Source organism: Cygnus olor, chromosome 13, assembly GCF_009769625.2.
Source record: "Cygnus olor isolate bCygOlo1 chromosome 13, bCygOlo1.pri.v2, whole genome shotgun sequence".
Classification (NCBI taxonomy): domain Eukaryota; kingdom Metazoa; phylum Chordata; class Aves; order Anseriformes; family Anatidae; genus Cygnus; species Cygnus olor.
Window position 1 is genome coordinate 870,130 of NC_049181.1, and position 19,193 is coordinate 889,322.

The 19,193-nt window shown below is 55.1% G+C and overlaps 1 long non-coding RNA gene across 2 annotated transcripts in view; it reads left to right on the forward strand.

The window, feature by feature from the left end:
* Positions 1-309: 309 nt before the first annotated feature.
* The window catches only part of LOC121077440, a 46,399-nt gene continuing 27,515 nt past the window's right edge, over positions 310-19,193 (forward strand). For both annotated transcript variants that reach the window (XR_005824043.1, XR_005824042.1), the window contains exons 1-2: positions 310-440; positions 804-924. This is a non-coding gene — a long non-coding RNA (uncharacterized LOC121077440). The remainder of the gene's footprint in view (positions 441-803; positions 925-19,193) is intronic.

Consider the following 19,193-nt stretch of genomic DNA (forward strand, 5'->3'; position numbering starts at 1 on the left):
GGCCTCGGGGCGATGCGCCGACACCACCCGGCCGGGCCGCAGCAGCCGCCGGGCGCACGCGTGGCCGGGGGGAGCCGAGCCGTGCAAAGCCGAGCAGAGCCGTGCCGAGCCGTGCCGAGCCGTGCAAAGCCGAGCCGTGCCGAGCCGTGCCGTGCCGAGCTGTGCAAAGCCGAGCAGAGCCGTGCTGGGCCGTGCCGAGCAGAGCCGAGCCGTGCAAAGCCGAACCGAGCCGAGCCGTGCCGTGCAAAGTCGAGCAGAGCCGTGCTGGGCCGTGCCGAGCAGAGCCGAGCCGTGCAAAGCCGAGCCGAGCCGTGCAAAGCCGAGCAGAGCCGTGCCGAGCAGAGCCGAGCCGAGCCGTGCCGAGCAGAGCCAAGCCGTGCCGCACCGTGGTGGCTGCTGCGCCCGGCGGGGAGCGGCGAGGACCCTCGGAACCGTGCCAGGTGCGGCTGTGAGCGGGAACAGGGCCAGGGAGGGACAAGAGCCGAGGGGCTGCCGAGGTCTCAGGAAAGGTGGCTTGCTGGGAGACTCTCAGCTGGCTTCTTCTGTGAACCCTTTTATGTCCCCAGACTGATACCTGGGCACTGCTTTGTGGATGCTGAGTTTAAAAAGGTCTGGAAAAACCCTTCTGTTTCTGTAGGACCCTGGGCTTCTCGGCTGGCTGCAGCCCCCTGCCCGCTGTCCCTGCATTGACCAAGCAGCCTCCTGCAGGCTCGGGCTGGGGAAAGTCAGGGACAGATCGGGATTTATTTGAAGGAGAGATTTCAGTTTTTGACTGTAGCTTTGAACCTTTTCCCAAATCCCAGGGCACCCGACCCAACCGATCCCGTCAGTCAGCAGCCACAACGCCAGCACTGAGGTTCGCTCTTCCGTCCATGCCGCCGTCCCAAGCAGCACAGGGATGGACGACGTCTGTCCGCTGTGCAGGTATTTGGGTTCTGAGAGCAGCCTGGTCACCCGAGGTCTGCCGTGGGGCACTGCGTGCTGTGGTAAGAAGGGAGCTGTGCAGATACTGTGGGTGAGCTGATGCCTAACGAGCCGGTCTCTCGTTATCTCTGGAGCTGTCAGAGGCAGCAGTCACCCTTGCATGTGATGTTGTAAAGGACATAGCAGGGCTGAGCAGGAGCAGCTCAGCTCCGTGCCAGCCCAGGTGGCTGAGAGAAGCTTCTCGGGGCCCAAGCTCGAAGCACATGTTGCGGGCTGGTGTCTGGGTTTCTATTTTCCCAAAGACTCTCTTTCCATCTCGTTGCCTTGTGTCTGTACACCTCTTTATGTGTGAACTCTCAAATACCGAGGAGTTCTTCTCAAAGGTTTGACAGACTCGGGTTAAACTGATTTATACCACTCTGACACTTGCTTGGCTAAAATACCTAGAGAAGACCATCATACCTGCCCTGACAGACCGTGCACTAAACCTAAATCAAAAGAGACTGTTCCTTGCCTCTCCTTTTCCTATAACAAATCTCAAACCGTTTCCATTTGTCCGTAGCCAGCACGCTGTTCCCCTTAATGCGCTAAGCTTCCCAACATGATGTTTAGCACATGTTCTTTCGCACTGCCCCCCTCTGCTCAAAGGCAGCCTTATAGTTTGCAAATGGGATGAAACCACTGTGCGGGCCAGTGTCTTGGCTCCGCTCCCGCCGCACTGCGCAGATGCCAGAACCTTTACTGTACCTTCCAAGTCATTATGTATGTTCAAAAGCCTGCCAGAAAGACTAGGAGGATAAAAGCGACCAAAAAAAAAATCCCTAATGCACGTAAAGGAGAAGCTCTGTCAGTGAGGCGTGTCCTCCCTGCTACCTGAAGGGTCCTCGCCCATGGCTGGCCTTCACGAGGTGGGTCTTCCCGTGCCTTGGCCTTCTGGGGAACAAAAGGTGTGCTTGCCCAGGGAGGAGACATCCACCCTCCCATGGGTTTGTCTGGGATGGCTGCCACGATCAACAAACCCGCATCACTTGTGAGAACCTCAGAGGGATCTGTTGGGGCAAGGTAGGAAATGCTGGGATGTGGGCTCAGTCCCTGCTTAGACACTGGGAGCCTTATCACGGCGATCAAAAAACGCTTCAGAAGAGTTAATGAATGCAAATACAAAGATCTGTGGTTGTCTGTGTAAACAGGGAACCGCAGCCATGAGAAAGGATCAAAGGCGAGATGCTCACCATAAGCCACTAGCGCTTGGGCTGGAGGAAAACTCTGTGCTGGCAGCAAGCGGTGGGGTGTTATGGGGTGCACAGGGCAGCCCCTGGAGGGACGGAAGCCGTGAACATGTCCCATCACCCTCGCATCTCCAGGCACCTCCTCTCAGTTGTTATTGAGATGGCAAAGGTGCTCTGGGCTGCCTCTGGGCATGAGGAGCCCAGCAGCAGGCAGAGGTGGGCTGTGAGCGCCTGGCAGCAAGGCTCAGCACGTCGGGAGCTGGCATGTGCAGGAGGCGAGGAGAGGGCAGCGAGATGGAAGAAAGGCGGTAGGCTGCGAGGAAGAGGACCAGTGGAGAGAGGAGATAATCAGCAGGCGAAGCGTCCACACTTCTGCTGACGTACCCAGCCCTCCCAAAACTGCTTGCTGACGTTTTCCTGAGGCAGTCCTTGGCGTTATGTGGGGAAATTGCTTTCCAGCCTGGAAACCTTGCTGACCTCCGGCAGTTGCCCGCGGGGTGCTGCCCGTGGCTCCCCACAGCACCCACATCATCCCACAGCACCCACATCATCCCACAGCACCCACATCATCCCGCTGCCGGCCGCCGGGCCCAGCCACGCCTTGCCTGAGGTCTCGGGCTTATCCCGGTGACCTGCGGCTGTTTGCCACGTTCCCGCAGAAGACCTAGATTTTAATGCCAACTGAGCAGCTGTATAAATGCTTCGTGACATTTTGGAGACAGAATAGATCATGCTGTTCAAGCCTCTTCTTTCAGAAAGCATTCAAATAATACCTTTTCAATTTAAGGGAACTTTATTTGCTTTAAAGATTTTATGATAATTTCCAGCAGAGGCCATCAGACAGCCAATCTGCTTCGCTCTTCCCTCTCCCAGGATATCCTGCAGGCCAGCGCTCCCTTTTTCTCTGCAGGATGTCCTCCATCATACCCACACTCCTCCGCATTCACAGCTTCCCAGGGTCTTCAAAATCCTTCCGATATCGAAGCAGCTATCCTAGCTATTAACCTGCCCTTTTTAAATGCATACAAGCCTCACCAGCCTATGCCTGTCCCACTGTCTCGGGGCCACACAAAAAAAGCTAAAAGCATCATCAAATTTGTTAATTGGTATCTACCGCAAAACTTGTGTGCTGAGATTATGCCGTCTTATTTAATGGGACTACTCCCTTGGCCTCAAAGTTTAAGGCAAAGACCGCAGAAAACTAATGAGCTTCACAAAGGCCTACAAGTCAATAGAACTGGGCTCACCTATGCTGACTGGAAGAATTAGCTTTAGAATGAAGTTTTCTGCAGGAAAAAAAAAAAAAATAATAAAATGGTTTGAGGTCTAGAGATGGTCACACAGCTCCAGCTCCCTGGGAGAGGCAGCTGAGGTGACACGTGCGTGACAAGGGACCCATGTCAACCTGGTGGAGACCATGTCCCAGCTCCTGCTGTGCCCCAGGACAGAGAGGGTGACCTTTCTGTCCTCAGATCAGCTGCTGGTCCTGCTTTAGGAGTGTCTGGGCAGCAAGCAGGTCACTTCCCCAGGCTGGAGCCCTGTCCTGGTGCCTCCCAGGCCAGGCACGGAGATGGGAGGTTGTCCTGACAGTCAGGGACAGCTTGCCCACTGGCATGTTCCTTCTGCCCCAACGGGGCCACGTCAGCTCCATGCCTGTGCTAGGGCCGGCTCCTCTGCCTTTTCCCCAGATATATTCAAATTCATTGCTAAGAAGTACAGTTATGAAAATGTATTCTCCCCCCAAAGCTGTGAAGCACGGAAAAGTGGCTGTTAAATGCTGAAATATTTACTTTGCTTTTTCAGATTAGGAGCTGGCAGTGAGCGGCACTCAGCTTTATTAAAATGAGAGCGCTCTTACACATGGTCTCAGCTAAAAGGCAACCTGCCCTTTCTGCTCTGTCCCACACAATAACTTCTAATTAGTGAGAAATATCACTCAAATGCTAGCCTTTCTTTGTTTAAAAACAAACAATATATCACAGTTGATAAGAATTTAAAAACAGATAAACAGTGGTTGCTATTTGCATAGGACCTACAAATTAAGTGCACTCTGTGCAGTCATAAAGGAGGCACAAATTGGTCTCAATTCCTTTTCAGAGCTGTGCAGACATTAAGACTAATGTTGCTGAAGCAAGAGGCTGAATGAGGAGGGCTTTCTTAAAACCAGCGTGGGTTTTGCCTCCCTTCTGGCAGACACTGGCTTGTTCTTTGCCCCGAATCCTCCCAGTTCATTTTTTAAACCTCTTAAGCAACTTATCTTTCAGTATCTCTCTTTGGAGACCCTCATACATCATGGCTAATTTTAGGTTGCCACCCAGAGAGGATTTTGCAGCTCAAGCCTGGTGTTACGGTCTGTTGAATGGCATGAAGAGAATGGCCAAGTCTTGGGTGGCATTTATCATGTATGTGAGGAGAATTTGCTAAAGAAAATAACGCGGCAGAATTTGGATGGATGAGGCTGAGGCGAGGGCCCACAAGACAAATGTACAAAATCCCACAAGGTGGAGGGAAGCCCAAGCATTTCTTCGTCAGCCCAGCCTGGGAACCTTTGTGGTGGTAAGGGCATCACATGGGGCTGGATTCTGCTACCAGGCCCCGACCGTGGCGGTGCTGGGATGGAGGGGACAGCGAGGGACACGTGGGGTCGGCAGGACGACGGACCCCAGCGCCTCGGATCGCAGGCACGGCACCGAGCCTGGGGCAGGCCCCAGCCGCAGAGTGTCTCCAGTGATTCCCAAGTGTGTCTCCAACGATTCCCAAATGGAGTGGGTCGATAAGGTTTTATATTGCCGTGCCAACACTGCCTCACTGAAAACAAGCCTTTCCACAGGAAGAAGTTACCTCCAGTTAAGTTTCCTTTGGAAGAAAGAAACATTTTGGTAACCTGGCTGGAACGGAGCATGTTGATGTTTTTAATCCCTTGATGGCTCTTAACTTCAAAATATTTGTCAAGCCGAGTTCAGAATGAGATAATAAGCACACTGCGTGGGATCCCTGACTGCCTGCACGTCAGCAAAGTCACCCAGCGCGGCCTGCCGGGTCCTGCAGCTGCGACAGAGGATTTGTGGCTGCAGAGGAGGCGCTTCAGCCTTGTGTTAAGGACCGTGATGTTCTGCTTGGTTTTCAGTCGCTGTCCTGCCACGTGGCATTAATCGCATCGCTCGTGCCCTGGGTGCCACGCAGCCTCACCTCCGTGCCCACGGCAGGCACCGCGGGCCAGGCTCCTGCTGCGCGGCCTCCCAGCCCCAGCAGGCTGCTGTGGTGGAGGATCCGCATCACGTCCTCCCCAGGGAACTGAATCAAGGGGATTTTTGCCAGCTTCTGTCACTCCGGAGCGTGTGTGATCGCTTGTGGGCAGAGATCTCATTTTCTTGGGTGAGCTGTGCCCGAGAGCCCCTGGAGCAGCCGATGACAGCCCTGGCACGACGGGGAGCACGAGGAGTGGGCATGGAGGGGGACCGAGACCAGATGAGATAAACTAACCTGGAGAAAAAAAGAAAAGGAAAAAAAAAAGAAAGCTGAGAGGCAGACAGAGTACAGAAAATGAGAGTTACCAGGAGATTTTTAAATACAAAGCCGGAGCCAGCCCAGAAGGAATGTACACAGAATGCATGAAAATCTCTTCTCCTCCTCTGACAAAGAGCATTTTCCACAACCTCAGCTCCAGAGCTTCGTGCCTGCGCTCTCTCTTGCGGCCGGGGGGAAGGGAGGCGGAGGGCAGGCTGCAGGCATGCCAGCTATTGATGTCTTTTCCAAAGGCGCCACAAGCTTTCTTTGCCGCTTAAAACCCCAAATCAGATTTCATAGGTTCTCCCCTCGCCTCCTCAGTCATACGGAGAACAAAGCCAGACCCCCCGGGAGGGGCTGACCCGCGGCCCCCCCCAGGCTGGCACCTCCTCGTCCTCCCTCCTGTGGGGGCTTTTTGGGGTATGCCCGCAGCCAGGCTTGGCCCTGGAGGCAGCTGGGGTCGTCCCTTCCTGCTACCCACTGCCCTTTCCTCCGCAGTCACCACTTGTGTGTGTCCCCAAGGTGAACGCTTGCAAAGCCGCAGCTGGTCGAAGGCTCTAGAGCAGCCAGCTGTGCCCTGAGCTACCCACGTATTTGGGTCAATAACTCCATTCTTCCTCCGAGCTGCCACGAGAGAGGCAGGTTTCTGAGCTCACCCCTCACAGCTGGTGGAGCGGCGACGCTGCCTCCTGGCAGCAGCAGGAGCTGAGGTCCCTGCGTGAGCAGCCTGGCACACCCTCCCAACAGCCTCGGCAGGCGCACGTCCAGCCTGGAGTATCTCGGCCGCGTCCTCCAGCTGGGCTATTTTTGCTTCAAAGTTTGAGGTTAAGTAGATAAAGACAACCTGGAGGTTTTGGGGTCTGAAAGCTGAGAGATTTGTTGCGCTGGGAAAAGTCTGGTAATATGATTTTGGAGTGCTGCAGCTCAGCCAGCTCAGTCTGGGCACTGAAAATGTGTTTCAGTTATTCTCAGCGTGAGCAAGTGCCAATGAGTAAATTTTAGGGAAATGAGATTGTTAATTACAGATTACTGTTGCGAAACTTTGAGACTGGCAAACTCCAGCAGGTGTCAATGGAGCGTGCAGTTTTAGGGGCTAGTTCTCTACATGCTGCCCCGTACTTAAAGCCAGCTGGGTTTCTTCTCCCTGCCACCTGCGCTCACTGCGGGGTCTCTACAGCCACCCCTTTTCCTGCACCTAACCTGGTGCCTTTGCACCCCACCTCACCACTGTGCAGGAAAACCTAAGGCGGGTCATACCTCTGTGTTTGTTTTATTCTAAGCAACACCATTGGCTTGATAACAATCCTAATCCATGACGTTGGTGCTTAACTTCCAGCATCTACCTCCCTAAAATTCCCTTACAGCTACCCACAGGCATGGACCTGATGCTGTCTTTCCATTAGCTGACCATACTGAAGGCTTAAAAGCTGCGGCTCTGTAATATTTCAGGAAAAATATTTTTAACAGCAAGATGATAATGCTTCCAGGTTTCAATGGCAGAAGACATGAATGATTTCTTTGCCTAAAGAATTAAACCTAATGAAAATGCAGTATTTCCTTCAGAAACAAGAGCTCCCTCCTAGCCAGAAGGAGGATGGAGAGGGACACGTGCCCCAAATTAGCTACAAACGATCAGACCTGCCAAAAGGCAGAACACTAGCTGTCCTTCTGCAGAGAGGGTTTTGTGTAATCCCGTCGTATTTACTGGAGCTCTGGAGATTCTCCCACTGGAAGCAGATAGGCAGGCAGTGCGGAGGTGGCATTATGCATTTCTGTTTGCCAGAATGCCATTATTATAAAAGGAAAATCCTAATTAGTAGAAGTCATGAATTTCTAAAAGTCAACCTATTGGCACGGGCTTGGAGGGGGAGCAGTGCTAATTATTGATTATTTTGATTTACCGCTCCCTCCCTGCACTTGCATCAAAGATGCTTGCCGGGAGGAGCTGCCCGGATGGAAGGTGGGAGCAGGGACTTTTCTTCCCAGCACATCCATCGACTTCACCTGCTGCGCAGCGTGGTGCCGCCCGGCCCTCACCCCCAGCTGCATTTCTCTGCGGGACGCTGGCGCAGAAAGCAGCCCAGCTGCGGGCAGCCCTGGCATGGTGTTGGGGCACCCCGGTGGAAAGATGAGAGCTTGTCTCCTCGTTCCTTGCGGCAAGGAGGTTCTCTCGGAGTGCGTTCGAGCTTTTAATTTTCTAAACGCCGAGCAGAAAGGTGGGAGGACGCAAGTCCTCTGCTTAGCAGGGCTGAGCTGTGAGTGCAGGCTGGGAGGGTGATGCTGCGGCGTCCGGGCAGCTGGACATGCTGGCGAACCTGCACTGCGCCGGTAAGGACAAAACCTGTTGCCTGCGAGTCAGAGTTACATCTGCGGGCTGTGATGGATGTAAAGCGTTTAAGTCAGAACACAGCAGCCGCAGAATAGCAAGCCAGCCGAGCACTCTTCAATCCACTTTATTGATTTATTCCCTTCACTCCCGTCCCTAATGCTCCTCTCAGCTCTACGTGGCTCAATGCAGCACAAATTAACAGAGCCCACAAAAGCCCTCTGAAGCCATTCCCCTGATTAACAGGTCTGTAGTGCTGAAAGATATCTTCATTTTAATAACCTGGCACTAAATGGATTACAGCCATGAAACCGAATTCATGTCGTTCCCCAAAGGGAGAAATGGCACATATTTTTATATGCTGTAGGAATTGCCAAAGATCAGGACAAATGATTCAAGTAAGGATCAAAAAGGGGAGAGAGAAAAGTTAGGAGAGGAAGGACAAAGCTCTGCAGGGGCTCGCTGGGGGCTCTGTGACGGCCGGGTGGTGCGGGTGCTGGTCAGCGTGCCAGGCAGAGCTAGCACCCGTCTGGGGCGTCCCACCGCTGGGCTGGCATTGCTCCCGAGCCGCTGGGGGTGCCCCGAGCTGGGGCCGATGTGTTCACACCTCCCCGTTAGAGGCTGGCTTATCAGCCCTGCTCTGCACCAGGGCACTTTCGTTTAGCCTGGAGCAACCCCAGGAGGTGGGGATGGGTCCTGCCGGAGGTGCCCCAGCTGCCATCCCCAGGCCGTTCATGAGCTTGGCACTGTGCACAGGAGCCAGGCTGGGAGCAGAGCAGCAGCGGGCAGCGAGCGTGTCTGCTTCCCAGGTCACCCCAAAGCCCCACGTTCAGCCTCTCACCGGGACCGAAACCCCACAAAACGCCAGGCTGCTCGTTCAGGATGGAAACTCTCCCAGCGCAGGAGGTCTGGACATTATCCAGAGGCCTCAGTTGGGCTCAGACCCCTAGCTGGCCTGCCGAGCACGGGACCCTTGGGTGTAACAGCTTGTTGGGCCTCACCGAGCCTTCCCCAGCTCTCCAGGAGAGCACCCCGGCTGCTGGCTGTGTCGGAGGAGCTCAGAGGACGGTGAGCATCTCTTCCTGCCCAGCTGGCCGGGGCAGCTGAGCTGGGAGGCCGTGTTCCCCGCTGTCCTCACCTGCAGCCCTGCTGTCACCCCAGATAACCTAAGGCCAGGGGAAGGGGAGCGAAAGCTCCAGAGCCGGCTAGGTAAAGACAGACAGATTATAAGGTGTTTATGCTTTTGCAAAATTAAAGTCTTGAAGGCGAGACAGGTTTACATTGGCAAAGAATTAATGGTTTGATGTAGCACAAGGGGACAGCAAGAGGAGAGAGAGGGGCCATCTATCAGTATGCACTGATGGCATAAAGGAAGGAGATGCAGGCATAAATCAGGTCCTGCGCAGGAAATAAGCAGGATGGATGACAGGCAGTAGCTGGTGATCTGTTATTCCCACAGTGCGCCAGAAGATGCAGAAAATGTGGTTGGGTGTTTTGAGACCTCATTTCACTAAGCACACAGTGGTGTCTCCAGGCTGGGTGATGCCTTCCCTGCACTCAGAAGTGCGCGGTCCCCAGGACAGGGGCAGCAGAGCGGGGATGTGTGTCCCCACTGGCCTACAAGGATGCTGCACCTGTGCCCGGACCCTAACCCTGACCCTATCCCCGTGCCCAGGTGCCACCTCCACATCTGTGAAAGGAGCGAGCCCAGCCCAGCACGACCGCAGGTAGAGGATGCTTCTCCTGCCCCGAAAGGGTGGCTGAAATGGGTTGGGGAAGCTCAGGCTGCCCTGAAGGGACCTTTCTGCACATGATCGTCACGGCCAGACCCTGCCCTGCCCACGCTGGCACCAACACTCTGCTCCTCCTGCTGTCTTTGCATCCGTTCCTGGGAATGGGGGCACTCCCAAGGGACGAGGAACCACTGCCGGGCTGGGGTCTGGTCCTGGCGATGAGCCCCATCTCCAGTTTGCAAGTCCCCGCTTCTAAGACTTTGGGCCCAGTTTATCTGGTTATTCTCCAGACCTCCCGGAGCAGCCTCTTGTGCTGCTCCACACTTCAAAGGGAAATGAAACCTTACACATTTAATTGAAGCCAATTTCCTCCCTGTTGTCGGGTTAGTGAGGGGGGATTAATGGGGGCCAAGGCTCAGTCCTCCGGAGACACCCAAACATTTCAACACGCAGGACGACACTGGAAGGGTGGAAAACACACGATGGGGAGCTGGAGGTGGTCGGGGCTGATCAGGAGCAGCTGAGCTACATAAATCTCTGAAGCTATCAGGAGCCGCTACCTCCCACCCCCAAACTTTATTCAAGCTATGCTTTTTGAAGGAAACCTGAAGCAATTATGCTCTCCTTCATCAGATGTCCTGCCGTCAATTTAGGTCCTGCTTAGCGATATCATGGGGAAATGAAGGATGGAGGAGGCTCCTGCAGACTCGTGCAGGGCTGGGACGGGCACGGTGCAGTTCACAGCGAGTCCTGCTCCATCCTTGCTCACGGGGTCGGACACTCTCCTCTCGTCTCAGCTCCATCGGACACCATCCCACCCTCACCCTGCCCTGGTGCTTGTCTGTGCCATTCCCCAGAGGACGTAGGATGCTTTATCAGGGACAGAAGAGTGATGCTGTGACACGGGACAGCTCGAGCCCTCTGCCCCTTGGCCGTGCCCTGGCCACTGCTGCTCCTGGTGCTCAGAGCAGGGTCTGCCCTGGAGCAGAGGGAGCGCCGCAGCTGGGCGCTGCTCCACCCGCGATAAAGCAGAGCCAGTGACAGATTACATGCTGGCTGGGAAAACTGTGAGATCAGTGTTTGTTTGGACAGTTTAAGGGTTGCTTTGAGGCCCCACGAGAGCCAGCTGCTATCAACAAATGGCCAGCACAGCCACCGCAGGGACTTCTTGTCCCGGAGGCCCAACCTGCGGGGTCCTGCAGCCTCCCTCCTGACCGGGGGCTTTTCTGGGGGATTTTCCCACCCACCCTGGGGCCTGGTGCTCTGCTGGTGACAGCCACGGGGCAGCAGGGACCGCAGCCCTCGGTGCCGCCCTGGTCCTTGATGCTGGGGCAGTCCCACGCCAGGAGCTGGCGCGGAGCCCGCGGTGCCCCCACGTGCCCCCACCAGAGGCATGTGCAAACAGCGCTCACGGCAGGGTAACTTTTGGCCAGGAAACCTCCTGGCGTCCCAAATGAAACGCAGCTGCTTCTTTTGGGGGAAAATGGGTGAATAAATGGCTGCTGGAGGTGTCGGAGCAGCGAGATGGTGCTGTGGAGCAGGGCAGCTGGGGAGGAGGCTCCGGGAGCAGGCGGGAGGCATCCTGCCTCAGCATCACCTCACCCCTGCTGCCTCCTCCGGGCTGAGGGCGGCGCTGGAGTGGGGACGGATCCATTTCCTACTGACCCGGAGAAAAATGTCACCCAGCACCCATCCGCCTTGCTGGCTGCAGACAGGACCCACCGCACATGGGGCACTTACATCTCCACCGTGCCATCGGCGTGTCCCCAGGTCCCCTGGTGTACCGTGGCGTGTTTTTCCAAGGAGGGCTTGGGAATGTCAGCACCAGGAGCTGCTGGGAGCCCCCGGGCTCCATCTGTCTGCGGCCTGGGGGATGTCTGGGGTGGGACAGGGTGCCCAGAGCACCTCGGTCCTCCTGCACTGCGCAGGGTCCCACCTGGGGCTGGACGGGGATTTCTCTCCATCACGGTGCTGCAGACCAGGGCTGTGAGTGCTCAGCTCCCATGCACAGCCCCAAACTGCCACCCCCTTGTCCCCACTCATGGGGCCGGCCCCTGCCCCCTGCACAGCTCCTGTTCCTGAGCCCTGTCCCAGCGGAGGAGCACAAACCAGCCCAAGCTGTGGCAGGCAGCAGTGTGGGATGCGGAGCTCGGCCCCTCTCTTTGGGCACTACCTCACCTCTTATTTTTGCTGCACAGACTGAGCCCAAACCTGTCCCCTGCTGCGCGACTCCAGCCCACAACCATTAACCCTCCAGCTATAAAACATGACTTGGTGTTTAACAACCACACGGCGAACCACAGAGATACTAAAAACTGCACTGCAATTCCCAAGCCAAGGGCTGCAACTGGTATTAATTAGTTCCTGCTCAGACAACTTTTGTTGGTGCCACCAGGTGGTTACAGCGTGCATCTCCGCTCCCGCACCACGAGCTGGCTGTCCCCTAACGCCACCCGGCCCCGCACCGGGGAGAGGACAGGCGGTGTGTGGGGACGTGGGCATCCAGGGGCAGTGGGGACGGGGTCCCCTGCCTTACTGCATGGTGTGGGGACGGTTCGAAGGATGGAGGTGTCTCATCCTGCCACCAAACGTAGCTGCTGGCGTGGGACGGATGAGGGGCCATGGAGAAAAAGGGCGTTGCATGAGCACTGCTGGGACTGACTGCTCGCTGCTCATTGATATAACAGCGTCCTGAGTGTGGCTGTACCCGAACAGGCACCCACTGGACGCCTGGGTGGCACTGGGGGGACACTGGGAGGACCTGGGACATCGCAGGCTCTGTCCTCGGAAACCCCGCACCTGGTCCCCAGACAGGGAGGGAGGAGGAGGCTGGAAGAGGGGGAAGGGCAGAAATGACCTCAGCGATAAACACTCCGTGATAAAGCGCCTTTCTGGGCTTTTCAGCAGCCCTTATTGCCCACGGGAGAGTTGAGCCGCATAGAGCGCTTTTCATACGGTACATCCTGCCTGTCCTCCTGCCTGCCCGGCTCCGCCGCTGCCCCTCCGTCTCTCAGCGGCCCGATGGCCCTGGCTTTATTTTTTCAGGGTGGAAGAAAGCAAGAAACCTTTGATGGCAGGAAGCGGTGGAGAATATTTTCTCCTCCTGAAATAAAAGATAAAATTTTCCGAGCATCTCCCCTTCTGCAGCCCCCCCTCCCCGGCCTCCCTGCCTCCCCCTGTCCTCAGCAAGGTGAAGGCTCTGGCAGAGCCGGCTGTCATCTTTTCAACACCTCGTTCTCCGCTCGCCGGGTGCACGGGGAGTGCCTCTTCCTGTTTACACACCTCCGCTCTCAGGCAGGAGGCGAAACAAAAACAGCTTTCATTCAGTGGGGGCAGCGGGGAGCCGCAGCAGCCTGGCCACGAGCCGGACCGCGGTGTCCCTCCTGTCCCTGCACCCAGCGCCCATCGCCCCGGGGGGCTGAGCTGCTCCTCCGGGGGCCCCGGGGTGCTCCAGGCCCTGCTCCCTGCTCCATGCCGGTGCCTGCCCGGTCCCCGTTAGCGCCCAGCACTGTAGGTTGTAACACAATGTTTTACCAATGCTGTGCCTGAGCTCGTTCTGAGGAGCGCAGTGCTGAGAGCCTGACCCCTGCGTGCCGTTTGCTCTGCGGTTTGTTAAGGGCTGGGCCCACCCAGCCCTGCCTGTGCACCCCAGGGACGGGGCGAGCAACCCAGCTGCAGCATATCAGAGCTGCCAAGCTTTTAATTGGAAAGAGAAGCTCTCCCACCCCTCTTCTCTAAGAGGGGCTGCTCTCTGCTCAAGGGTTTCACCTCGGGGCTGCGCTGCAGGGAGTTTCACAACCGCTCTGTGTTTGGGAAGGTGCCGGGGCGTAGCCCCCCCCAGCACTGCGCGCCTGGCACGTCCGTGTGCGCACTGACACAGCGCACACCAGAGCCACTGTCCTCTGCTGGTCCTGTGCCCACGGACACATCCTTCTCCAGGTCTGTGCTGTCTTCCAAACCCGCTGTACAAAACCCAGGACCCTGTGAAGTGCTTCACTGGGGTGCGCAGGGTTAGTGCGGAGCTTCTGGACAGCGATGGCCCTGGCTGCACCTTCCCGTGCAATATGCAGCACTGGCTGCGGGCAGCACGGGGCAGCAGGGCCAGCGGGCACCTCGCTACGTGCTGAGGTGGGTGCAGGGCTGAGGAGCTGCCTCCAAAGCCAAAGCATTGCTGGGGCCAGCTCCGGGGGGAAGGAGCTCGTGGCAGGCACGTGGTGGGCATCGCTCCTGCGTCCTGCTCCCTGGGGCACGCGGAGGGGAGCGGGCTGAGCTTGTCACAGCTGCCAGCGAGGCGCCTTTATTCATATATCATCAAAGTCGCATCTCCTCAGATGTGACAGAAAACATGAGTGTGAGGGAAAGAAGTAGTTTGCTGAGCGGGGTGGGATTTTTGTGCTACTTGGGGGACCGTGTCCTACTTTCTGGTGCTTCTTCTCCTCCTGACAATGCTCCAAGGGCGCAGCCCCCGAGGACGCCCAGCCCTTGACCTTCTCAGGGAGGCAGAGCTTGCTCAGATGCAGCCTCCCCAGTGGATCCCGGGCTGGCATCTGAATTAAGGATGTTGATTGCGCTCCGATTCTAATTTACTCAACTCGCTACTAGGAAGTCATCAGAAAAGATGTTTTAAAATCATTCAGGGAAAACTCAGAGCATAAAATTTTAATTGCCACCTTGTGAAATGAGGTTCTCCCGGGCTGGCTGAGCCTGGCTGCCCGACCAGAGGTGGTGGTGTGGGGACAAGGTCGCCGTCTCACCGCGGGGCAGCGTGGGTGGCAGAGGGACGTGGGTGGCAGGCAGGCGGTTGCCGTACACCTCGACATCCACCAGCAGTTTGGGACAAGCATTTCGCCTCTGACACCAGCAGCAGCCCCAAGTCTGGCACTCTGGGCACCCTGCTCTCAGCACAGCCCAAACTTTCACCTCTTCAGCAAAGCCCTTCTGTACTTGTAATGGGTGCCACCTTCACCTCCAGAGTCCGAGTGAATTATTCATAGTAACCTGTTTAATAGAATAATTCTACTTGGTTTCAGATTGAAAATTGCCTACGAACAGCTTTCAATTTTTGTGATGTAATTCAGAACATAGAATAAAAAATACCTTGTTCCGTGTCCTGAGCAGGACGAATGCCGAATGCTGGTTGTATTGGTGGTGGTGGTGCCTGGGCACACAGCCTGTGGGGTCTGCTGCCCCCGCCTGTGGCAGCATCACCCCCTGGGGGCTTGCTGTGGTGACCTGCCTGCACTCTCCTGCAGGGCTGTCCATGCTTTAGAAGGCTTTTTTCCCCACTCCCCCCCGCCCTTTTTTTTTTTTTTTAATAATGAAATCAAGTTATGCTTTCCGCAAGAATGCTATTATATTTGCAGATAAAGCCTGACATTCATTTCAGATTATCTTAGGTAGGGATTTTGGGCAGAAACCCAGAGAGGTCTCAGAAAGTGGAATTAGCCCAGCCCCTGGCTGACATAAGTTCAAGCCCTGCTAATAGATGCTTCTGAGCTGGGCTGTTGCCAGCCTGATCCCGTGCCAGGACACCCTTGCTATGCAGAAGAGGCTGCTCCTGCTCCTTTGGTGGGTGGATAGCATCATGGTTTGGGTGAGCAAAATCTCCATTCTCTCCCCGTACAGCTCCCTGCATTTGGAACTAATTCCTCAGGCAGCTGTTACAAGCTACTGACTTCAGAAGCCAGGCTGAACAGGGGATAATTATTTCTGCTGCAGCCAAAAATACATTAGACCTTTGGTTTGGCTTTGAATATTCTTATTAAGCATCACAAAACCGAGGATATTTGAAAGAACAACACAAAGCCAGCCCGAACCTCCCAGCAGCCTGTCCCCATCCAGCGCGGTGCGGCTGCTGCGGGCGCTGTGCAGCCAGGCACAGAGGGGAGCTGTGCGTGCGCATACCTGCCGGCCTTACATCAGCGTGTCTGTGAGTGGAAGAGGGAAAGGAAATACATTTGGCATCAAAACGTACTGCCCGTGTGGGGCTCCCTGTGCCATCAGCCCCTAAAGCTGAAGGAAATAGAGCTGGGAGTTCCAGCTCCCTTCCTGAGCTCTGTTTTCCTTTCTCTGTCTGCTGACGAGCATGCTAATACTGCTGCTTGCCCCTAGCAGCAATGACGTGCCTACCGAGCTGGTCTGCAGTGAAGACTGGTCTGTCCTTTTCTCTTGCTCCAAACCCAGCAAGACCTCAAATGACTTCCAGAGAAGGTCCCTGCCTTGCCCCCCGCACCTTTCCTCTGGGCAGAAGGACTAAACGAGGTGCCACAGTTGGCGCATGCCCTTTTCAATTCTGTAAGCTCTTCAACTTGTCCAGCTGGCTCCCTGAACACACACAAGAGGATGGTAAAAACCCTTACAAAAGTGTGTTCTTTGCAGAGCCACTGGCCTGTTCCTGCACACAAAGGACACTTGGATTGAAAGGCTGGGAGCAGAGCTGAGGGGGACCCCATTAGAAACCTCCAGCAGTGAATAAAGTGTTGCCAGTCCGCAGGCAAAAACCACATTAGCTCCTCCATGCCAGCAAGGAGTTACTGAGGTCTTGAGATGTTGCTCCAGCTCTCTGCCTTGCTATTTACACTGTGCTCCTCTGAGCCCCAGCACGGTGCAGCAGAGGAGGGACCATTTATGTCGGAAACGCCACCAGCTTCCTACGTCCTGCAGGGAGACACCTTCCCCTCTGAGCTCTTCACATCTGCCAGGCAACGCCGTCCCCATCTCCCTGCCCTTCCCAAAATGCTGCTCAGCTCTCCCAGATGCCGAAAGTGTGACCATGCCCCAGGTTTATCTTGCCTCCATTTGACCCACCCGTGGCAACGCCTTCTTCCGCAGCAGCACAGCAGAGGGAATTAAAGCTCAACAGTGTCTCCATGTCACTGAGCCTTCAATCTGCTGTGCAAATAGCCCTGGTGTGTGGCTTGCTTGGCCTCATCTGCTTGGAATTAATATTAATTCCAAAATGAATGTAGATTGCCATCCACTTTGCTACTCACATGGACTCAGATTAGGCTATCAATCTCCATCTGAAGCAAAGCACCTCACACCCTCCCATCCCAGTGCAGACAGACCAAACGAAAACCTGAGATCTATTTTCTGGGTAAACGCTGCTTTGATTGTTCCAAAGTTGGGGCCAAGAGCACGTGCCTGCTGATGGCAGGAAGGGAGGCCGCATAAGTCATTTATTTTTTTCAATTTAAAATACAGAGATGTTCACAGGAAATGTCTGTAAAAACGTCAAGGAACCCCGAACACCTGAAGGCAAGCGGGAAGAGAGAAGTGCTGTTCATCTGGCACAATAGTGGCCCAGGACCTGGAGAGGAGCCCTGCGCCGGCTCACGATAAATTGTTCCACATATGCAAAGTAATTCCTGCTCCAGGAGAGGGACCTGGCCCTGGCCAGGTGGAGAGCCAGCCCCTGTGGGGTAAATGCTTAGGGTGATGTGAGGCTTGCTTCACGGGGGCAAGGGGTGTCCCCAGGCGGGTGGGAGCGCGTGGCTGGGGCAGGTTGAGTAAATCCATGCTGGATGACTTGTGAATGCCTTCTAGCCCCCTCTGCCCCCCTAACAGTGGTCAACACATCTTGGATGCTGGGTGGCACGTGCTGAGGAAGAAGAGGCTGACTGGCTGGAGTCAGCACGTCCCCAGCAAAGACACTCTTCTCCCAGAAGAACACCACAAGTTTGCAACTGGAAATCAGAAAATGACTCTTCCCCCTCATCCTTCCTCTGAGCAAGCTCCTGGTCTTATGCAATTATTTACCTGCTGGTAAGAGGCAAATCAAATATCATTAAGGCAAGCCTAGCAGCAAAGAGCCGGATGCTGGCTGTCAGAACTGCACTTCTCTGCAACGCGATACGAAGCAGCGCGGACGCTCCCCTTTCCCTCGGATACACTCGTGGCACCGCGAGTATCCCCGAGTATCTCCTAACCAACATATCAATTAAGTTACACTTCGGCTAGCGTGTGAGCGCGTATGGCGGTATTGATCCTAAACCACTGCAGTGTGCAGAGTCTATAATAGCTTCAGATGAGACATCCCGGCCAGGGAAGCAGGATCTTCGAGCATCTGATGGATCAATAGCTTTCATAAACCAGACTGAAAAATAGGGGAGAGTAATAATGGTAACAGAAGCGCTGGGCTACACTTACAGAAGAAAAACAATTTGAGGAGGACCAAATAGCAACATTGATCATGCCACTGTTTTCCCATTTTTGTCTTTCTTTGCAAAAGTGTTCAGCAAACTCCAGACAATATAAACCTTCACTTAAGCCACAGTGCAATTAGATGCTAAACATTGTATTGTTGCTTTTTACGTTTCAAGTGTGCTTACTTAGTGCGCTATTTAGAGATAATCTCATTTTAATTAAGTAAATCACATGGGCAGCCCCCCTCCTGTCCCTGCACTGACAAATTGTCAGCCCCAGCACCGCTTCTAGGAGCAATCTTCAGCTTTGCAGCTGTGCCTGTACTGCGAGGCCGGCTGGCAGGGCTGATGTCTGGCACAACGATGTAGCCATCCATGGAGGTGACGGCACGTTCAGGCATGGGGAGATGTTCCCAGTCCCTGGGCTGGGAAGCCAAGGGGCAGCCAGAACAGCTTCGATAGCGTCTGCTTGACAGGGGTGACACAGCCCCACGGCAGCTCGCAGTCTGGGAGCAACGAGCGCTGGCCGCAGCAGGCTGGAAGAATGATGTGCAGCGCTTTGGGTGAAATGTGTGCTGTTCTTGGCCGTACCTGAGCAGATGATATCTCTTGGAATACACCTGACTCTATTTTTTTTATAGAGATCCAATCTACAGTTGTTGACAGGTTTTGCCAAACAATGTCAGGACCAGGGCTCTCTGCAGGATGCACCAGGTGGGGTCTGAGACCCTGGGCTACAGAGGAGTCTTGCACGGAGCGTGTTGGGCAGCCTGTCAAGGAGTTCATAAAGTTTATGGAGTCTTTGAGCTGTCAGTGTCTGTCTGATCCTTCGTCAAGGCCTGCAACAAAACTGCCAGGGAAAATACATTTGCTAGTTAGAGGCAGCTGGTGAAATAACGCAGGGTGCCAAATACCTGGGCAAAGCTGGCAGTGGGAACGGTAATGGGGAGGTGACCTCATCAAGAACTGGGCTAAATCCAGGGAATTTTAGATTTAAAAGGAACATTTTGCAGAAAAACTGTCATGGAAGTTTCCATAAGTATAGAAGCAATCAAAACACAGCTCTGTGGTTCAGGAGGGTTTTATCGCCCATCTAGAGAAAAATCACGCCTTGTCACAGTAACAGGCAGAATTACTCCATGGAAGTACCGCAGAGATGTCCTCAGACTGCAAAGCAGGTACAAGGCCCAGGGAGCCCCGGCAAAAGACGAGATGTCAGGGGGGTGCCAGAGCCGGTCCTCTTCATGCCATGGGCAGGATCACGCTGTCTCCATAAATAAGTTCCTGTTAATGTCTCCCCGTTCCTGTCGCAGCTGAGGGCAGCGAAGAG